Source organism: Pinus tabuliformis, chromosome 1_1, assembly GCF_031772625.1.
Source record: "Pinus tabuliformis cultivar Carrire ecotype Pingquan chromosome 1_1, CPIR1, whole genome shotgun sequence".
In the NCBI taxonomy this organism is placed as follows: Eukaryota; Viridiplantae; Streptophyta; class Pinopsida; order Pinales; family Pinaceae; genus Pinus; species Pinus tabuliformis.
In genome coordinates this window covers 878971693-878988225 of record NC_142297.1, presented here as the reverse complement: position 1 = coordinate 878988225, position 16533 = coordinate 878971693, and the positions used below count along the sequence as shown (strand labels likewise).

The following is a 16533-nucleotide window of genomic DNA, read 5'->3' as shown; positions in this document are numbered from 1 at the left end:
GTTGGCAAGAGGTCTCAATGGATTTTATCACAGGTTTACCTAAGTCTGAAGGAAAGAGTTTCATTATGGTAGTAGTTGGTAGACTTACCAAGTATGCACACTTTTGTGCATTATCTCATCTTTTTAAATCCAGTATAGTTGCTACTGCATTTATGGAAACAATTCAAAAGCTACATGGAAACCCAAATATTATTGTAAGTGACAAATATCCCATTTTCATTGGAAATTTTTGGATAAAATTATTTTCTTGTCTTGGTACTCAATTAGCTCATAGCTCATTTTATCATCCTCAATCTGATGGGAAAACTAAGACAGTAAATAAATGTTTGGAAGGATATATCCACTGTTTTGTATCTGATAAATAAACACAATGGGTCAAGTGGTTACCTCTAGTTGAATGGTGGTGTAACACTTCCTTCCATACTGCAACAAAAATGACCCCATTTACGGAACTTTATGGATATCATCCACCATCCATCACATCATCTTTAAGATAAAATTCTAAGGTTCAAGTAGTGGAAGATCACATTGTGCATCAACAAGTTCTCCAACTCTTAAAGGATAACTTCACTCTAATGCATAATCAAATGAAACAACAAGAATATTAGCATCGCAGTGAAAGAAGTTTTGATGTAGGTGACTAGGTATTTTTGCTGCTACAACCATACAAACAAATGTCCCTTGAGCAAGCTAAAAAGGATAATAAATTATCACCTAACTACTATGGTCCTTACAAGGTGTTACAAAATATTGGTACTATGGCATACAAATTGGAGCTTCCTGCATCTTCCTAAGTATACTCAATTTTCCATGTTTCATGCTTAATGAAGGTTATCAGTGACAAGATCTCAGTTCAAACAGTGTTTCCATAACTTGACGAAGAAGGAAAAATCATATTTGAGCCTGAAGTAGTCACAGAAAAAATAACTCGGTAAGTACGAAATCAATTAATTTTAAATTACCTAATTAAGGGGAAGAAATTATCCATTGGAGATTCCACATGGGAGGATGAGCATTTTATATAGAAGCATCTGAAACTACTCAAGCGTTGAGGACAACATTTTTTTTAGGGAGAGGGGCATGTTAGGCCCCTATAATACTAGTGTGTCCCCCTTATTGTTATTGTTAATGTAGCCCCCTATTGCTATTGTTATGCCCATGTATCCCCCATGTTGTTATTGTTGTGCCACGTAGAAGCCCACTATTTTTATTGTTGTGCCCTTACATTATTATTGTTATGTAGGCTTTGATTATATTATGACCCCTTAGACTCCTATATATACCGAGGAGGAATTATCATTTATCTCATCCAATAATTGTTCATTTATGTGATGTAAAGGAGGTTTCCCCCTTGAAGAGGATATTTCTCAGGTTTTTGATATATCTTTTCTTCTATTTTGTGAGTTGGTTGCATAAAAAATAAGAAAACAAGGAAAACTGGAAAATTCTTTAATAGTCTTAATTGAGAACCAAGACCTTAAAGAGTTGGCCAAGCTCTAAGCAATCCAAATAACATTGCAGTTGAGTTCATGCTAGATGATCCCGACCACATGGGAAGCATAAGCACACCAAATGAAAAGATGACTTGAAGATTCCTCCTAGAATTTACACAATGAACACTTACTAGGACTAATCCAACCACGTTTGAGACTAACCTCCCACGTTAGCAATTTTTTTTATTGAGGTCTAACAAAATAATATTTTGGACTTTAGAGGTGCACAAATATTCTAGATTAGACTCCACCACCATTTGTTATGTTCTTCAAATTTTTCTTCAAACTAGACTTTGTACCCTAGCTTGACAATAAATTTTGTAATACAAGATTTCTTTTACCAACACAAAGAATCATAAAACAAACACAAAAAATGTATTATCAACATTAACTTAAAAAAAATACATAACACACGAGGCATAGAATATATTGTGACAGGGTATTTTGTTAAGACACTTGGTGGTGAAAAGGTCATCGGTTCGAAACCCAATGGGTAAAAATCTAGCCATGGTAATGGTTGGTGTGACCGCGTCCATGTGTGATTCTCGAGTGATTTTGATGGCTTATATGCCCCTGGGTCACAACTACTCAAGCCACATGTCAGGCGTGCTAGTCATCTCAGGACTCAGATTACCTAACAAAAAAAATCAATACAATTCAAAATGATGTCAACCATAAGTTTACTTACATCTTTATAGTTTTAATTAAATCTTAAGTGTATGCACTCTAACTAAGTTCCGCATCTATTAAGTAAATATGTAACGACATTACTCTAAACTAGATTAAAAATTAGTTTTCATTTTTTGCCTTTAAGAATGAATATCTCTTATTTTATTATTGCTTGTATTTAGGGAAATTGGTAATTAGGGAAAGCTCATACTTGTGTGAAATGAGATTGATTCCATTTTTTATCGCTATAACCTACAAGTGTACCCATGTTGCACCAAAAGTGGCAAACCTCCAAGTCTACATATGTTATCCCACATAAAACACATAAAGCTACTCAAAATTTGGATGAAGAATATATAATACAATACCTTGACAATGCACTCTATCACCAAATAATTTACACTCCCAAAAACATATTATTATTTCAACAATTATTTAACTATTTTCAATTAAAAAATTCACCTTCAAATTTATAATTTTTAATCTAAACTTTATATTCATTTAACATCCCTATTTTATTATTATTATCTCATATTCTATCTATTACATAAATTTTTATTCTTTATTTCTTCAAAATCAATAAAATTATTATTGGAGAATGTATCATTCTTAACTTGTAGTTTTTATTAATATGTTTTTCTTTTTTCCTTTTTACATTATAATTACACCGGAAGGTTTGGCTAGGTAAATCTAGCCAATGACATCTTTCAATTTTTGTCCTCCATCCAATAAATTTTTACAATGTGGCATTCTGATAGCGCTTGATCCAACATGGTTCTGAGGGTTGGTTAGTGTGACAGAGCTCAACTTCAACTATTGGTTCAAGTTCAGGTTTTAGTCGTGCGGGTATCTAGGTGAGGGCTTCGAAAGAATCTGTGGGTTTGGCTTTGGTACATGGATTTGAAACAAAGAGCGCATTGTCGGTGAATGTGTTGTCTCTGTACTCAGCTTCTGAAGGGAAAATATGGGTTGTCGCTACCAAGTTCAATGAAGAGTAAGGGACTTCAAAAGTGTTGTGTCGTTGATTGCAATGACCCTATTTACTCAATTTGGCTTTCACTTCAACATATGTTGTTGAGGCAGGACAATGGGGTCAGAGTTTGGCCCCTGAGGTCTCTGGTAAGGGCAAGGAGAAGAAAATTGTCCACGACAGGGTTTCCATGTGCAAAGGGAGCATAGGTGAATTTTTGATGAATCCAAGAAGAGTTGGGGATTTGGATGAGAGTAATTTGTAGTTGATTTTGACAAAAATTGTGACAAAGAGCATCAAGGGCGAGACCAAAGGCACTAAATTGCAAGGGGATGTTGTTCTGAAAAAAATGAATAGTGTCCCAGATGATATAATTTTGTTGAGTGGCCAGTGGCAATGAAATGGTTGTTGCTGATATTGTAAAAGGTGTAGAGTTTAGCAATGCCTGCAAAAAATAGATCAATGGTTCAGCGTTTGTAGATCGTTCGAAGAATAGTTTGGACAAGGGGGCTCGATGATGGTGAAAGAGGGCCAAATTTGAATGGGTGAGCTTGAAATGGAATGATAAGAAGTGTCAATGGAAGCGCTGTTTTCAAAAACAATGGCGAAATATGGTCAAATTTCGCAGGGTCCTTGTTTTCGTCATTATTTTTCTCATCGTCCTCAACGTCACTCTTTGTGCAGCTTCTGCCAACACATCTCTCGCGGACAAAGACGATCGGACCAGGCTTCGCACTATACGCCCGCCACACAGTCACATATTAGAAAATTTGGCTCACAAGCTTTGACAATGCCATGCCACCAGAAAAATTGCACTGTGAAGTTTGTCATCGCAGTCCCAACAGAGACTCGCTTTATCCAACTCACGATACAATCTCGCAGGAAATTCACATACCTCACATTCCTTCAATGATTCAGCCATTTTCAGATCTATGAGAGACCCCCCAAATTATCTAAGACAAACAAACCCTATATTTCTTCCCTCATTGTGTTGATGATGTGTGGAATCAACATAAAAAAATTATAGAAGCAAAGGAGATTTTCTTGTCAAAGCCTCAATAATAATCCTGATAACTTAGTTCTAGTCATTTTATTCCAAATCAAAAACGATAACCAAAATTTAACAGTGCAATGATCATTATAGTCCACCCTATTAAACAAAAATATATCCATCCTAGTATACAGAGACATGTTTTGGTATTTCCAATATTTTTGGTGTTGCCTTCAGATGCTTTGGTATTTATAATATTTTTGGTGTTGCCTTCAGTCGACTTTTTGGTTAGTTTAAGCTCTGGCTTCTGTGCTTTGTTGGGAATTTCTGATGATTCCAAAACCAAAAAAAAATGAACTGAACAGAGAATAGTGCTCTGTTTTTATCATAGGATTTTAACACAGGGAAGCAAAATTATGTTTTGGGAGAATAGAGTTTTACACACACAAAACAAACTTTGCATTCATTAATAAAAGAACTTTTGTTACAAAGATCTTCCTCTCTCAGAGGGATTACACCAGGAACACTTCAGTTCCACAAAAAAAAATTATTCTGTCTCCTTGCAAATTTACTCTGTCTCTGCTTTGAAATTTTACACTGTTGTGTGTAAAAATTTCTCACATACGCGCTGCTGAATGCTACGTATTACATTTCATGTTCAACAAAAAACAGAACATTCACATTGCTGTGTGTAAAAATAAATTTCTTACATTCGCTCTTCTACGCTGCTGCGTATTCTTTGCATTACAACAAACAACAAAACTTTTCTTTTTTCGTTGTTGCATGCTCCCCCTCACATATGCAATCAATAACAAAAAAAACATAACAACACTATATCCTATGCCCATACTTCCCGTGAATTAAAAAACTAATAAAATTAAAAGCTTTTACCAACGTTTACCATTCACATTAAATTTCATTAATGTTTCTTTTCTGACAAAGCTGACGGTCAACAAGAATTGCACTTCACGTCAAGTCATGGTGCAGGCATGTATCAACCATTGATCTCATCGGACGGTTGACAAATCATATCGTGCGGCCTTTTCTGTTGAAGTTTACGCTCCGGGAAAAAACTTCTTTGGCAAAACTGTTGTTCATGTGTCTGCTGCTGGGTGTTATTGCTGCCCCTCCGGAAAATACCACTGTCTCATGAAAAGCGGTGCGATGAACACTGGTGCTTTTCTGGAATATAACGCGGCAATGGAAATTACATTTCAACACTCCCCTTTAATTTTAACTGCTGGGTTATCAGTCATACCCAGACATTTCCTTAAAAACTCAAAACTTTTCTGCTTATTCGTATCAGCTTTCCTTTCATCACTTTTACTACTATGCCCAGGCACTCCAATCAATCCCGAGCCACAAAACTATGTCTAGTTACTGTTCTGGAGAATAAGAGTACTGTCTTTGCAGTTGGCTATATCCATTGGGGCATGATCTGCACTTGTGCTTTCTGGGAAAATCAGTGGGTCATTTGCTCTCAATTCCTTAGATGTTCCTTCAGATAACATAGCAGCAGCAAAAATATTCTGATCATCATGTAATATCCTCTTTATCTCTGCCTCAAACAAGATTTCCAATATTTGCATCTCCAAGCTATCCTGCAACCTTTTCTTCTCTGCTCTTATGGCAGATTTAATTCCATATCTCTCCCCTATAAGAAGATCTTCAAAGGACTTCAATTCCTTTCTCCCATTCATGGGAAGAATGACTTCCTTTCCTTTTGGTAGTTCAACTAAATCCCATGTCTTGTTTCTTTCTATGGCGTTGATCTCCTCATCCATAGCTTCTATCCATTTCCTATCCTTAATTGCTTCTTCGAAATGAACAGGGTCATCAACATGACAATATAAAGCAAACAAAGAATTCATACCTTCATTTGTTGCCTCTTGTTCATAAATGTCACTTAAATTTCTGAACTTCTTACCTCTTTCATTTGGTGTACAAGTGCTTGAAGAAGCACTTGAATTTCCTCCTTGTGGTGTGCTTGTAGAAGCACTTTCATTTCTCCTCAAGGGTGTCCCTTGCTGTCCTTGTGTTGGTGTTGTTGTTTGGGGGATGTATTTCAACCGTCTCCTCATCATTTTAATCATGTGAAAAAGAGTTTTTAACATTCATTGTTTTCTCTATGCTTCCATCCCAAACTTCCTCCTCAATGAACTGAACATCTCTACTCACAATAAGCTTCTTGGTGGATGGGTTATACAACCTATAAGCTTTGGATTCCTCACTGTATCCAATAAAAATACGTTTCTCCCCTTTGCTGTCCAACATCTTCCTTAGTTGATCTGGAATGTGTGCATAGGCCACACATCAAAAAACTTTCATGTGGGTGACTCCTTGCTTTGTCCCACTCCATGATTCTTCTGGCACTCTGTTCATGACTGCTTTTGTAGGGAATCTATTCAAAATGTACGCTGCACAGTGTACAGCTTCAGCCCAATAATCATTTGGCAAATGCTTTGCCTTTAACATACTCCTCGCCATATCCATGATTATCCTATTCTTCCTTTCGGCAACTTCATTTTGCTGCCGAGTGTACCTATTGGTAAACTGCTTATGAATTCCATTTTCTCTACAAAAGCGTAGAAATTCTTTGGAGATATACTCACCTCCTCTATCAATTCTTAAAACTTTGATATGCAGCCCACTTTGGTTTTCTACAAGTGCTTTGAAATTGCAAAATCTTTCAAACACTTCACTTTTGTTCTTCAGGAAATAAACCCAAGTTTTTCTAGTGAAATCATCAATAAATATTAGTATATAGTGGCTGCCTGCAAGTGATGGAGTTTGCATCGGTCCACATAAATCTGAGTGGACAATCTCTAAGGGTGTTTTTGCCCTTATACTTTTTTCAAATGGAAAAATTTCTCTGTGTTATTTTCCCAAGATACAACCTTCACAAAGGCTGTCTGGTTTCTCTATCAATGGTAATCCTCTTACCATTCCTTTTCTACTCAACAAGTTAAGACCTCCGAAGTTGAGATGTCCAAATCTCAAGTACCACAACCAATTTTCATCTTTTGGTTCGCTTTGGAAAGCCTCTTGTGTCACTGCTGCTATTACTTCTTTATTTTTCAAATTTGCTTTCATTCTGAGAGGGAATATCATGTTCCTTGTCATCTTTACTTCAGCAATACATCGTTTTCTAGGTGCTTTATCCATGATGGTGCATACATCATTCACAAAGAAAACATTGTACCCCTTTTGAACAAGCTGTCCAATACTTAAGAGGTTACATTTCATTCCAGGAACATAATAAACATCTGCTATGGTTTTCTTTTCACCTTTCTTTGTTAAGACTTTTACTTCTCCTTTTCCCATAACAGAAACATTGTTATCAGTCCCTAGTGTGACTTGTGACTTCACATTCTGATGTAACATAGAAAACAGGGCTATGTTTCCTGTCATATGGTTGCTGCAACCGGAGTCTAGGAACCATACATCTTCACTCTTTTCTTCAGCCATATTACAAACTAAAAACAAATTATCTTAGCTGATATTTTCTCTAGCGAAATTTGCACTAGTTCTATTACTCATATCATGTTGCTTCTTCCTACATTCATTTGCAAAATGCCCATATTTTTTACAATAGTGACATTGGACATTGGATTTATCATACCTTTGTCCTTGAGCATGATGTTGTCCACTTTGTTGGCTGCTGCCTTGGCCTTGGTTCTGATTTGGATTGCTGCCTCTTCCTTTCTTATTTCCTCTGCCTTTACCTCTTCCTCTTCCAAAGAACATCTGGGTCTTGAAGGCATGTTCAAGAGATGAGTTTTCATTTCTACTCAATCTCTGCTCATGTGTTATCAGTGATGCATGTAGCTCATCAACTGAGAAGTTTGTGAGATCCTTTGTCTCTTCTATGGTGGTGACAATCACATCAAACGTTGAGGGTAGGATCCTCAATAGTTTCTCCACAATCCTTCTTTCTTCAAGAATTTCTCCATGAGACCTTATCTATGTGACCAGACAAATCACATGTGTGAAGAATGATTCAATATTATCTGACTCCTTCATGCAAAGATTCTTAAAATATCTCCTCAGCAACTGTAGTTTTGCTCTCTTAACTTTCTCCATGCCTTGATAGACTGTCTTGAGAGTTTCCCATGCTTCTTTGGATCTCTTAGCTGCTGCTATCCTTGGAAACACACTCTCATGCACTGCTTGATACAAGAAGTAGAGGGCTTTAGAATCCTTCTTCTTATTGCTCTTCAACAGATCTTTCTCTTCCTGAGTTAAACTATTAAACTCATTTTCATCTGCTGGTTCTTCAAAACCATCTTCAACAAATTCCCATGAGCCTTGGGAAGCAAGCAAAGCTTTCATAGTTATTGCCCAATAGTCATAGTTTTTTCCATTAAATTGTGGGAGCTGAGTATTACAAATACCCATGCTAGTGCTGGCTCCAGTCATTCTTGCACTCTTAACTATGCTTCAAAATACTTGAATGTGTATTTAAAATAACAGATTGTCCTCAGCAATAACACAAAAAACTAACTTGAGAAATACCTTGGATTCTTTCTTAACTGAGTCTTCACTCTGCTGGAGAAGCTGCTGCAGCAAGAAATCTTTCCTTCAACTTCTTTGACACCTTCAAAGAGCCTAGACAAACTCTGATACCATGTTGGGAATTTCTAATGATTCCAGAACAAAAAGAAAATGAACTGAACAGAGAATAGTGCTCTGTTTTTATCACAGGATCTTAACATAGGGAAGCAAAATTATGTTTTGGGAGAACAGAGTTTTACACACACACAAAACAAACTTTGTATTCATTAATAAAACAAATGTTGTTACAAAGATCTTCCTCTCTCAGAAGGATTACACCAGGAACACTTCAGTTCCACAAAAAAAAATTACTCTGTCTCTGCTTTGAAATTTTACACTGTTGTGTGTAAAAATTTCTCACATACGCGCCGCTGAATGTTGTGTATTACATTTCATATTCAACAACAAATAGAACATTCACACTGCTGTGTGTAAAAATAAATTTCTTACATTCGCTCTTCTACACTGCTGCGTATTCTTTTCATTACAACGAACAACAAAACTTTTCTTTTTTCGCTACGCTCCCCCTCACATATGCAATCAATAACAAAAAAAACATAACAATATTATATCCTATGCCCGTACTTCCCGTGAATTAAAAATCTAATAAAATTAAAAGTTTTTACCAACGTTTACCATTCACATTAAATTTCATTAATGTTTCTTTTCTGACAAAGCTGGCGGTCAACGAGAATTGCACTTCACGTCAAGTCATGGTGCAGGCATGAATTGCACTTCACGTCAAGTCATGGTGCAGGCATGTATCAACCGTTGATCTCATCGGACGGTTGACAAATCATATCGTGCAGCCTTTTTTGCTGAAGTTTACGCTCCGGGAAAAAACTGCTTTGGAAAAACTGCTATCCACGTGTCTGCTGCTGGGTGTTATCGCTGCCCCTCCGGAAAATACCACCGTCTCATAAAAAGCGGTGCGATGAACACTGGTGGTTTTCTGGAATATAATGCGGTAGTGGAAATTACATTTCAACATGCTTCTTCTTCATTGGAATGTGGGCATCAAAACTTTGGTGAAAATTTCCATTAAATCTCTACTGTGTATTTTCAAGTATTGTATTGTCTACTTTCAAGTATTGTATTGTCTACGTCATGGACTTGCTTTCCTCTACCAACGTATCCATCCTCCCAATAATCTATTGAACCTGCTCATCATGGAAAATACGGTCAAATACAGAAAAATGAAAGTCATGTCCTACTATACAATTATCATTATTCTCATCATCTTCTTCCATGAATTTAGGTTGAGATGAAGCATGAGCAGCCTGATGTGAGACTTCACTGGTATTTGATCCTTTGTCTGTTATCAAAATGCAACATTTCTTATTCATGTTCAGATTTACAATGTCATATTCTTTTGATTTTTCATAATTCGTACTTTCTTTGTCTCCCATCTTACAATATCGCAAATAAATATCTCTACATGCCCAGCGCTCTTCTTCTCATTAGTAGATTCCAGTAATGGAATTAAGAAGGCATGGTCATTTACTACCTCCTTAACCTGAAAAAATTCATCAACGGGCCACAGTGATTTGATCTCATGATTTGGACAACACCCAACTGCTTCAAATATTGAATCTCAGATTCTTCGGTATTTTCATTCATCATAACCTTATGCATCCAACCCATTTCTATTGCTGCAATTTCACTTATTGCATTGATGCTTTTTTGAATTCAAATTTAGGAAGCACTCACTCTTTGGCATAATTATTTAATTTATTTACCATTATTATTAATAATAGCATAATAATATTGACAAATATATTCTTTGTCATAATGATTTAATCTATTTATCATTATTATTAAAAATATTTTTTGTCATTTACCTAATAATTATTAATAATTATATTAAAATTTTAAAAACTTTATCTCAAAATAAACACACTTATTAATATAATTAAAAATTATTATTTACTTAAATTAAAAATACATAATTTAAATTTCAGCCATGGTTGACCATTGTTAACCATGATCAAGGTCTCTATGGTTAAACATGGTCAACCATGATCCAACATGGTCAACCATGGTTATCTTTTAACAACAATAGTCAACCTAGAACATTAATGGCCAACCATGGTTAGAATGGTAGGACATGGTCAACCACTCCTAATGGCCAACCATGGTTAGAATGACAGGACATGGTCAACCATGGTCTCTATGGTTGAATATGGTCAACCATAATGGTTAATCAAGATCTCTATGTTTGAATATGGTAAATAATGGTTAACCCTCTTCAACCATGATCAACCTTGATCAACCTCATCAACCATGGTCAATAAATCCATCTGATCCACGTAACTAGCACAACCACATTTACTTGTGTAATTAATTTATGCCTATGCGCAGCATATCAATATATGAAAATAACATCATATGTATTAATCATATTAATAAATAAAATTGTCCTAGTTTAAATTTGAATGCACATATAAACAAATGTCATATGCAATGTTGTTGCTTAATAATTGATAGTTAATTTAGATTAATTTAAATGTTTAGAGTTTTAAATCTCCAAAACCATGTAATTGATAGTTATTTTAGATTAATTTAAATATTTACAAAGTTAAAAACATCCAAAACCATGTTTATATAAAGTATGCTATATAATAATCATAAACCTCAATCTAAAACAGTCTTACATATAATATCAAATTTACATCTCTTAAATGTAAATTATTATTATTATTATGTAAACAATTGTATTAAAAATGTATAAATTTTGAAATGCAACATCAATATTTTTCATATAAAAACATAAAAAAATAAATAAATTAAACACCGTGTAAATAAATAAATTATATTTAAAAAGAAATCTAAATGGTTTATGCAAATAAATTAATTTAAATGAATGCTCTAACTAAAAATACGTTGTTATTTATTTTTTTATATTAAGTTGGTTATCCAATTATTAATTAAAAAAATTTGAAAAGTCAAGTTAAAAATAATATGATATATATGAATGACTATATTTACATTTTTATTAGCAAAATTATATAGTAAAAATAAATATTAAAAAAGTGAGGTGTAAAAATAAATTACTAAGCATAAATATTTAGATTTGATATGTGTACTTTTTATTAAATGTTATGACAAGTGGCTTGGTACTTTATATAATGACAATTCATTTTAATAAATATTTAGATTTCATAGGTGTATTTTGTATTAAATGTTATGACACTTGATTGTATATAAGAATTTTTTTTAATTTTTTGTGTTTTAAATCATTTTTTTTTTAAATTCAATTTTAAACACCATAAAATTAGTGATTGTATATAAGAATTTTTTTTTATTTTTTGTGTTTTAAATCATTTTATTTTTTAAATTCAATTTTAAACGCCATAGAATTAGTCATTCTATATAAATGAACCAATCAAAAAATAAAAATTCATAAATAATTTTTAATTTTCAAAATATTTATTTTTGAATAAAAACAAAAACAATATAACTTACTTTCAACCCATTTAAGAAAATTGTCAGAATTTAAATTTGAAAGCACCTTATATTTAAAATTCAATTCTATGACCCTCAAAATTTCATGTCCAATGTCAAATATTAAATCACGTTACAACGTACAATAAGATAGAAAAGGACGATTTGAAGTGCGAAAAGAAATTTCGGAGAATCTTCAATTTTTAGCAAGCGTGTGCCTATGTGTTTTATCGATTAAGTGATTTTTTTTTTAATTTGATAAGTCAGTGCTCAAAATTTATTTAATTTATTTATTTTGCAATTTCGCAATTTTGACTCTGAATACATTCAGAAGGAAAAATTAAAACATGCAGTTATAAAAGGACGGATTTATATCTTTTGCTTTTCTAAACTACAATTTCAAATTTAATAAAAAAATATTTAAACTGACCTTGTCTATATATATATTTTGGATTTGCTAATTTGAATGAGTTACAGTGTTTTGGCAGGTTAAGAATGAAAAATATCTTTTAAAATTTAAAATTAAAGTATGAGACATTTAGGTTTGATTGATAAAATTGATAACATCTTACAAATAAAAAATCATTTTTGTTTATATAATTTTTCCCTTTTTAATTAAAAAAATTGAGAATAAAGAGCTTAAAATTATTATTTGAAATATCTAAATTTAATTAACTTTTATTATAAAAATTATTTCTTAAATAACAAAAATAATACGTTATTCTTTTATCTAATATTAAAATAAATTCATATACTTAATTAACAATATTAATTAAATAACCATCAATTATTACTAACAACATTTTTACATTATTTCTTTAAATACTGGGTACTGTCAGTCTGCCGTCACGAAAGCATAAAATTCGTGAGGAATATTATTTTTACATTATTTCTTTAAATACCGGGCACTGTCAGTCTGCCGTCACGAAAGCATAAATTTCGTGAGGAATATTATGTCCTGAGCGATAGTTTTTACCCATTATATTATATATTGATTTTGACCGACAAATCCGCTGAAATACTGGGCGACTGTAAATCTGCCGTCCGTCACAAATTTGTGAACACGGTGGGAACACTGTAAATTTATTGACTATAATACAAAAGAGTGAGCATACGACTAGTAATTGTCTTAGTGGTAAAGGTACAAAGAGAGGTAGTCAGATTTATGAAATTGGAATTGTTGAATTTTTATAAAAGGTCGGTCATTTTCTGGGTTGCTATTGATATTGTACAGCGTATTAAATCTGAAATAGAGTAAAAGATATATGAGACAGAACAGACTGGAAATGTAAATCCTTTATACTGGAAGCGAAAAAGAAAATAGAGCAGCATGTAAACGCAGAAGAACATAAAGAAAACCACAAACTTTCTTGTTCAACATGTGTTTATTGGGATCCAGATTCATTCACATGTATTTAAAAATGCTGACATGCTTAAACCAAAAAAAAGAAAATTTGAAAATTTCATGTAAATGTATTTTAATTTAAAAACAAACAATTAACCCCTCTATACATGTCATCGCAGAAGCCCATGTCATTACAGAAGATAGTTACATGCTTTGCAATGTATTTCTTGAAATTCTACATATAGTCTACACATAGAGATATGTTTGGTAGATAGTAACTAAACATATATACAATGAAAGTATTCTTTGGCTTCTAAACATATGTACAATAAGCGCATTCTATTACATATAGATGTAATTGACAATGAGTAGCTAATCATATATGCATGATGGGGCATGGCATCGGCAACGCCAATTAATGTTTATTGTGGTGCCAATCTGTGCGAGTTGTTCCTGCAATTGACTGCCGCATTTTCTTGTGTGCGTCCCTCTCATGGATGTGAATTGTTATCTTGATCACTGATATGTAGACTTCTAGTAGGCAAGTGGCCCAATAGTTCATAGCCTCATTGATAATGTATTTTGCTGCCTCATTGAAGATAGTCCATAGCCTCATTGATAATGTATTGTATGCAGTGCCATTTTGATATGTTCAACCTTACATGGCATATAGATAAGCAAATTTTGCATATTTTGTCTCTAATGATTTAGAATCGTGGTTTTAAATCTTAAAATTAATTATTTTCATCCCAAAAAAAATAAATTCATATATACTTTTCTGGTTCATTGAAATCTGACATGTCCAGTTTTTTCGGTTCTGATTCAATAACCGGTTTGATAGGTGGACTGGACGGGGCCGGTTCCCTGTTCCGGTTTCAAAACTATGTGAATAATACAAAAAACGAGTGACCACTGACCAGACATATCCCAAACAAAATTCCAACATCTTATAAGGAAAAATTCATGACAGAGGTGGTGAAAAAAAAATCAGTCTTGTCACAGTTGCAGCAGCTAAGAAAAAGCCCAATTATACTTAAACACTAGAACAGTCAAAACAGACACCAATCATACCGAATTCTGACCATAAAACAATATCTTAGGCATTGACGTATGAAAGATTCCAGAGAGTTCCATCAGATTGAGAAAAAAATACAAACCATGTCACCGAGGCCCAACATCATGAATTCTATTGCAGTATTTCCAGGCACCATACCACCTAGCAAATTTCTTGGGAAGACAAGTTTAACAGGAAGCTCCAACTTCTTGGTTATTGATCGCAAGCCCGGAAGATTAAGCGTGTTTGCAACTGTGTGAACTGGATTTGAAGCCTGCTGTGTGGCAACTGAAACCATTACATTGGTTCCAAAAAATCGCTCTGAAAAGAACACCCAGAAAATGTCGTACACAAATAAACAGACGAGAAGCAGCGAGCAGATTTTGATATTTGGCAACCGAACATGGCTAACAAATGCGATACATATAGAAATGCCCAAAAGGTTGTTTAATATCCAGTGTCCGGATACAAGCCAGGCAATCACTAAAGCTGAGCTCACCAACACCAAAATTCCCTGCATCCTAGTGAACGGCCGGCAGCAGCATCGAGTAACCATGGGATCGACCGACCCAAGCTTAGAATTTATGTAAAAAACATAAGGGGAAAGGCAGAATGCAAGGGAAGATGCCGAAGCTACTGCAGTAAAAGCTGTCACAAGATGTGACATTGAAGCAAATAGATAGAACATCAAAAGCAGACTGCACGAGCTCGCGATAGGAATCATGAGTGCCTGAGAACTGTCCAAAGTGATTGAAGATTCTGAAAAATCGTGGTTCCTTTCCATCTCTTTCTCATAATTAAGCGCTCTCTGAGCCGATGCAAACACCACAAGAACAGCGGTAACAATAAGCGCAAGCGATGCAGGCTCCAGAAGGTATGCAAGCTTCCATAAAGGCTCCATATGGGATACAAGTTGCAGTTCAGATGACAACTTTACACCTAGAATTACATATAACCTCAAATTCCTGTTTCCGGTATAGAGAATGCCAAAGTCATGGAGACATAACCAAATTGTTCAAAGATATCAACTTGACTAGATAATAATAACAAATAAATAAATAAAACACCCGAATGGATTTCTAGGTTTTGAAATAAAGGTCAAGGAGGTCCAATCGGGAACAACACCAGCCCCCAACCTAAGGGATTTTTGCGTATAATTTTCACCAAAACATCACCAAAAGCTGAAATTCTTGCTTTCTGGCACAGTGAACTTCTTCTATGCATATCCCCCAACAATTTATATTTCTGCTTTGTCGTTTTAAAATAGGACAAGCAGGTCTGCTCAAAATAGAACCAAAAGCTTTGAACAGATTTCTGGTAGCTCAATAGTTGAGAGTATTAAAAAGTTAAAATAAATAAAAGTTCGCCTAATTTCCATTTAGGCGAAATAGAAGGTGCATAGATGGCAGAAAATTATAGATTCTGAGAATCGTTCTTAAATTTTGAAAACTATTATTATAGAGTGGAACTTGATCTGAGATTAAACATTTAAGAGAAAGCGGGAGACTTAATGTTTAACGGCTAAACAGTGAGGATTTAACGGAGGATTTTAACGTGCTCAAGTTTAAGATGCAAAAACATTAAAGCGCAAACACAAAATATGAGGAGATCCCACAGCTTTATATTTCGGGATTCATACTTTTAAACTATTTCCAATATTGGCGGAAGGATTCATGGCTTTATAGGTCCTTCCTTTAAAAGTCGATCAGATGTTTTATAGAAATTTGATTCCCAGACGGTTAAAATAGAAAAGATACAGAAAGAGCCGTAAATAGCTATTATTTCCAATACGCTGAGACTCTGTAACTGAGAAAACCATTCGAACAGGAGGTAATCTTCAGAAAAAACAGGTAACTTCCTGGCCAACAATCAGCAGAATAATCCGACCTACGCGCATTGAGAATTTTGACCCTCCACGCCATCAGTATATTCGGTTCCATATCTTAATTACTCAGCGCTGAAGTAGGTGTATTTGAATCGTAGGTTCCGGAAACATGCGGCGCCACCTAATGA

General features: G+C 34.3%; 1 pseudogene; it reads right to left on the bottom strand.

The window, feature by feature from the left end:
* Window positions 1–14593: 14593 nt before the first annotated feature.
* On the bottom strand, window positions 14594–15564 carry LOC149217144 (signal peptide peptidase-like 1 pseudogene; annotated as a pseudogene).
* Between the last annotated feature and the right edge of the window lie 969 nt (window positions 15565–16533).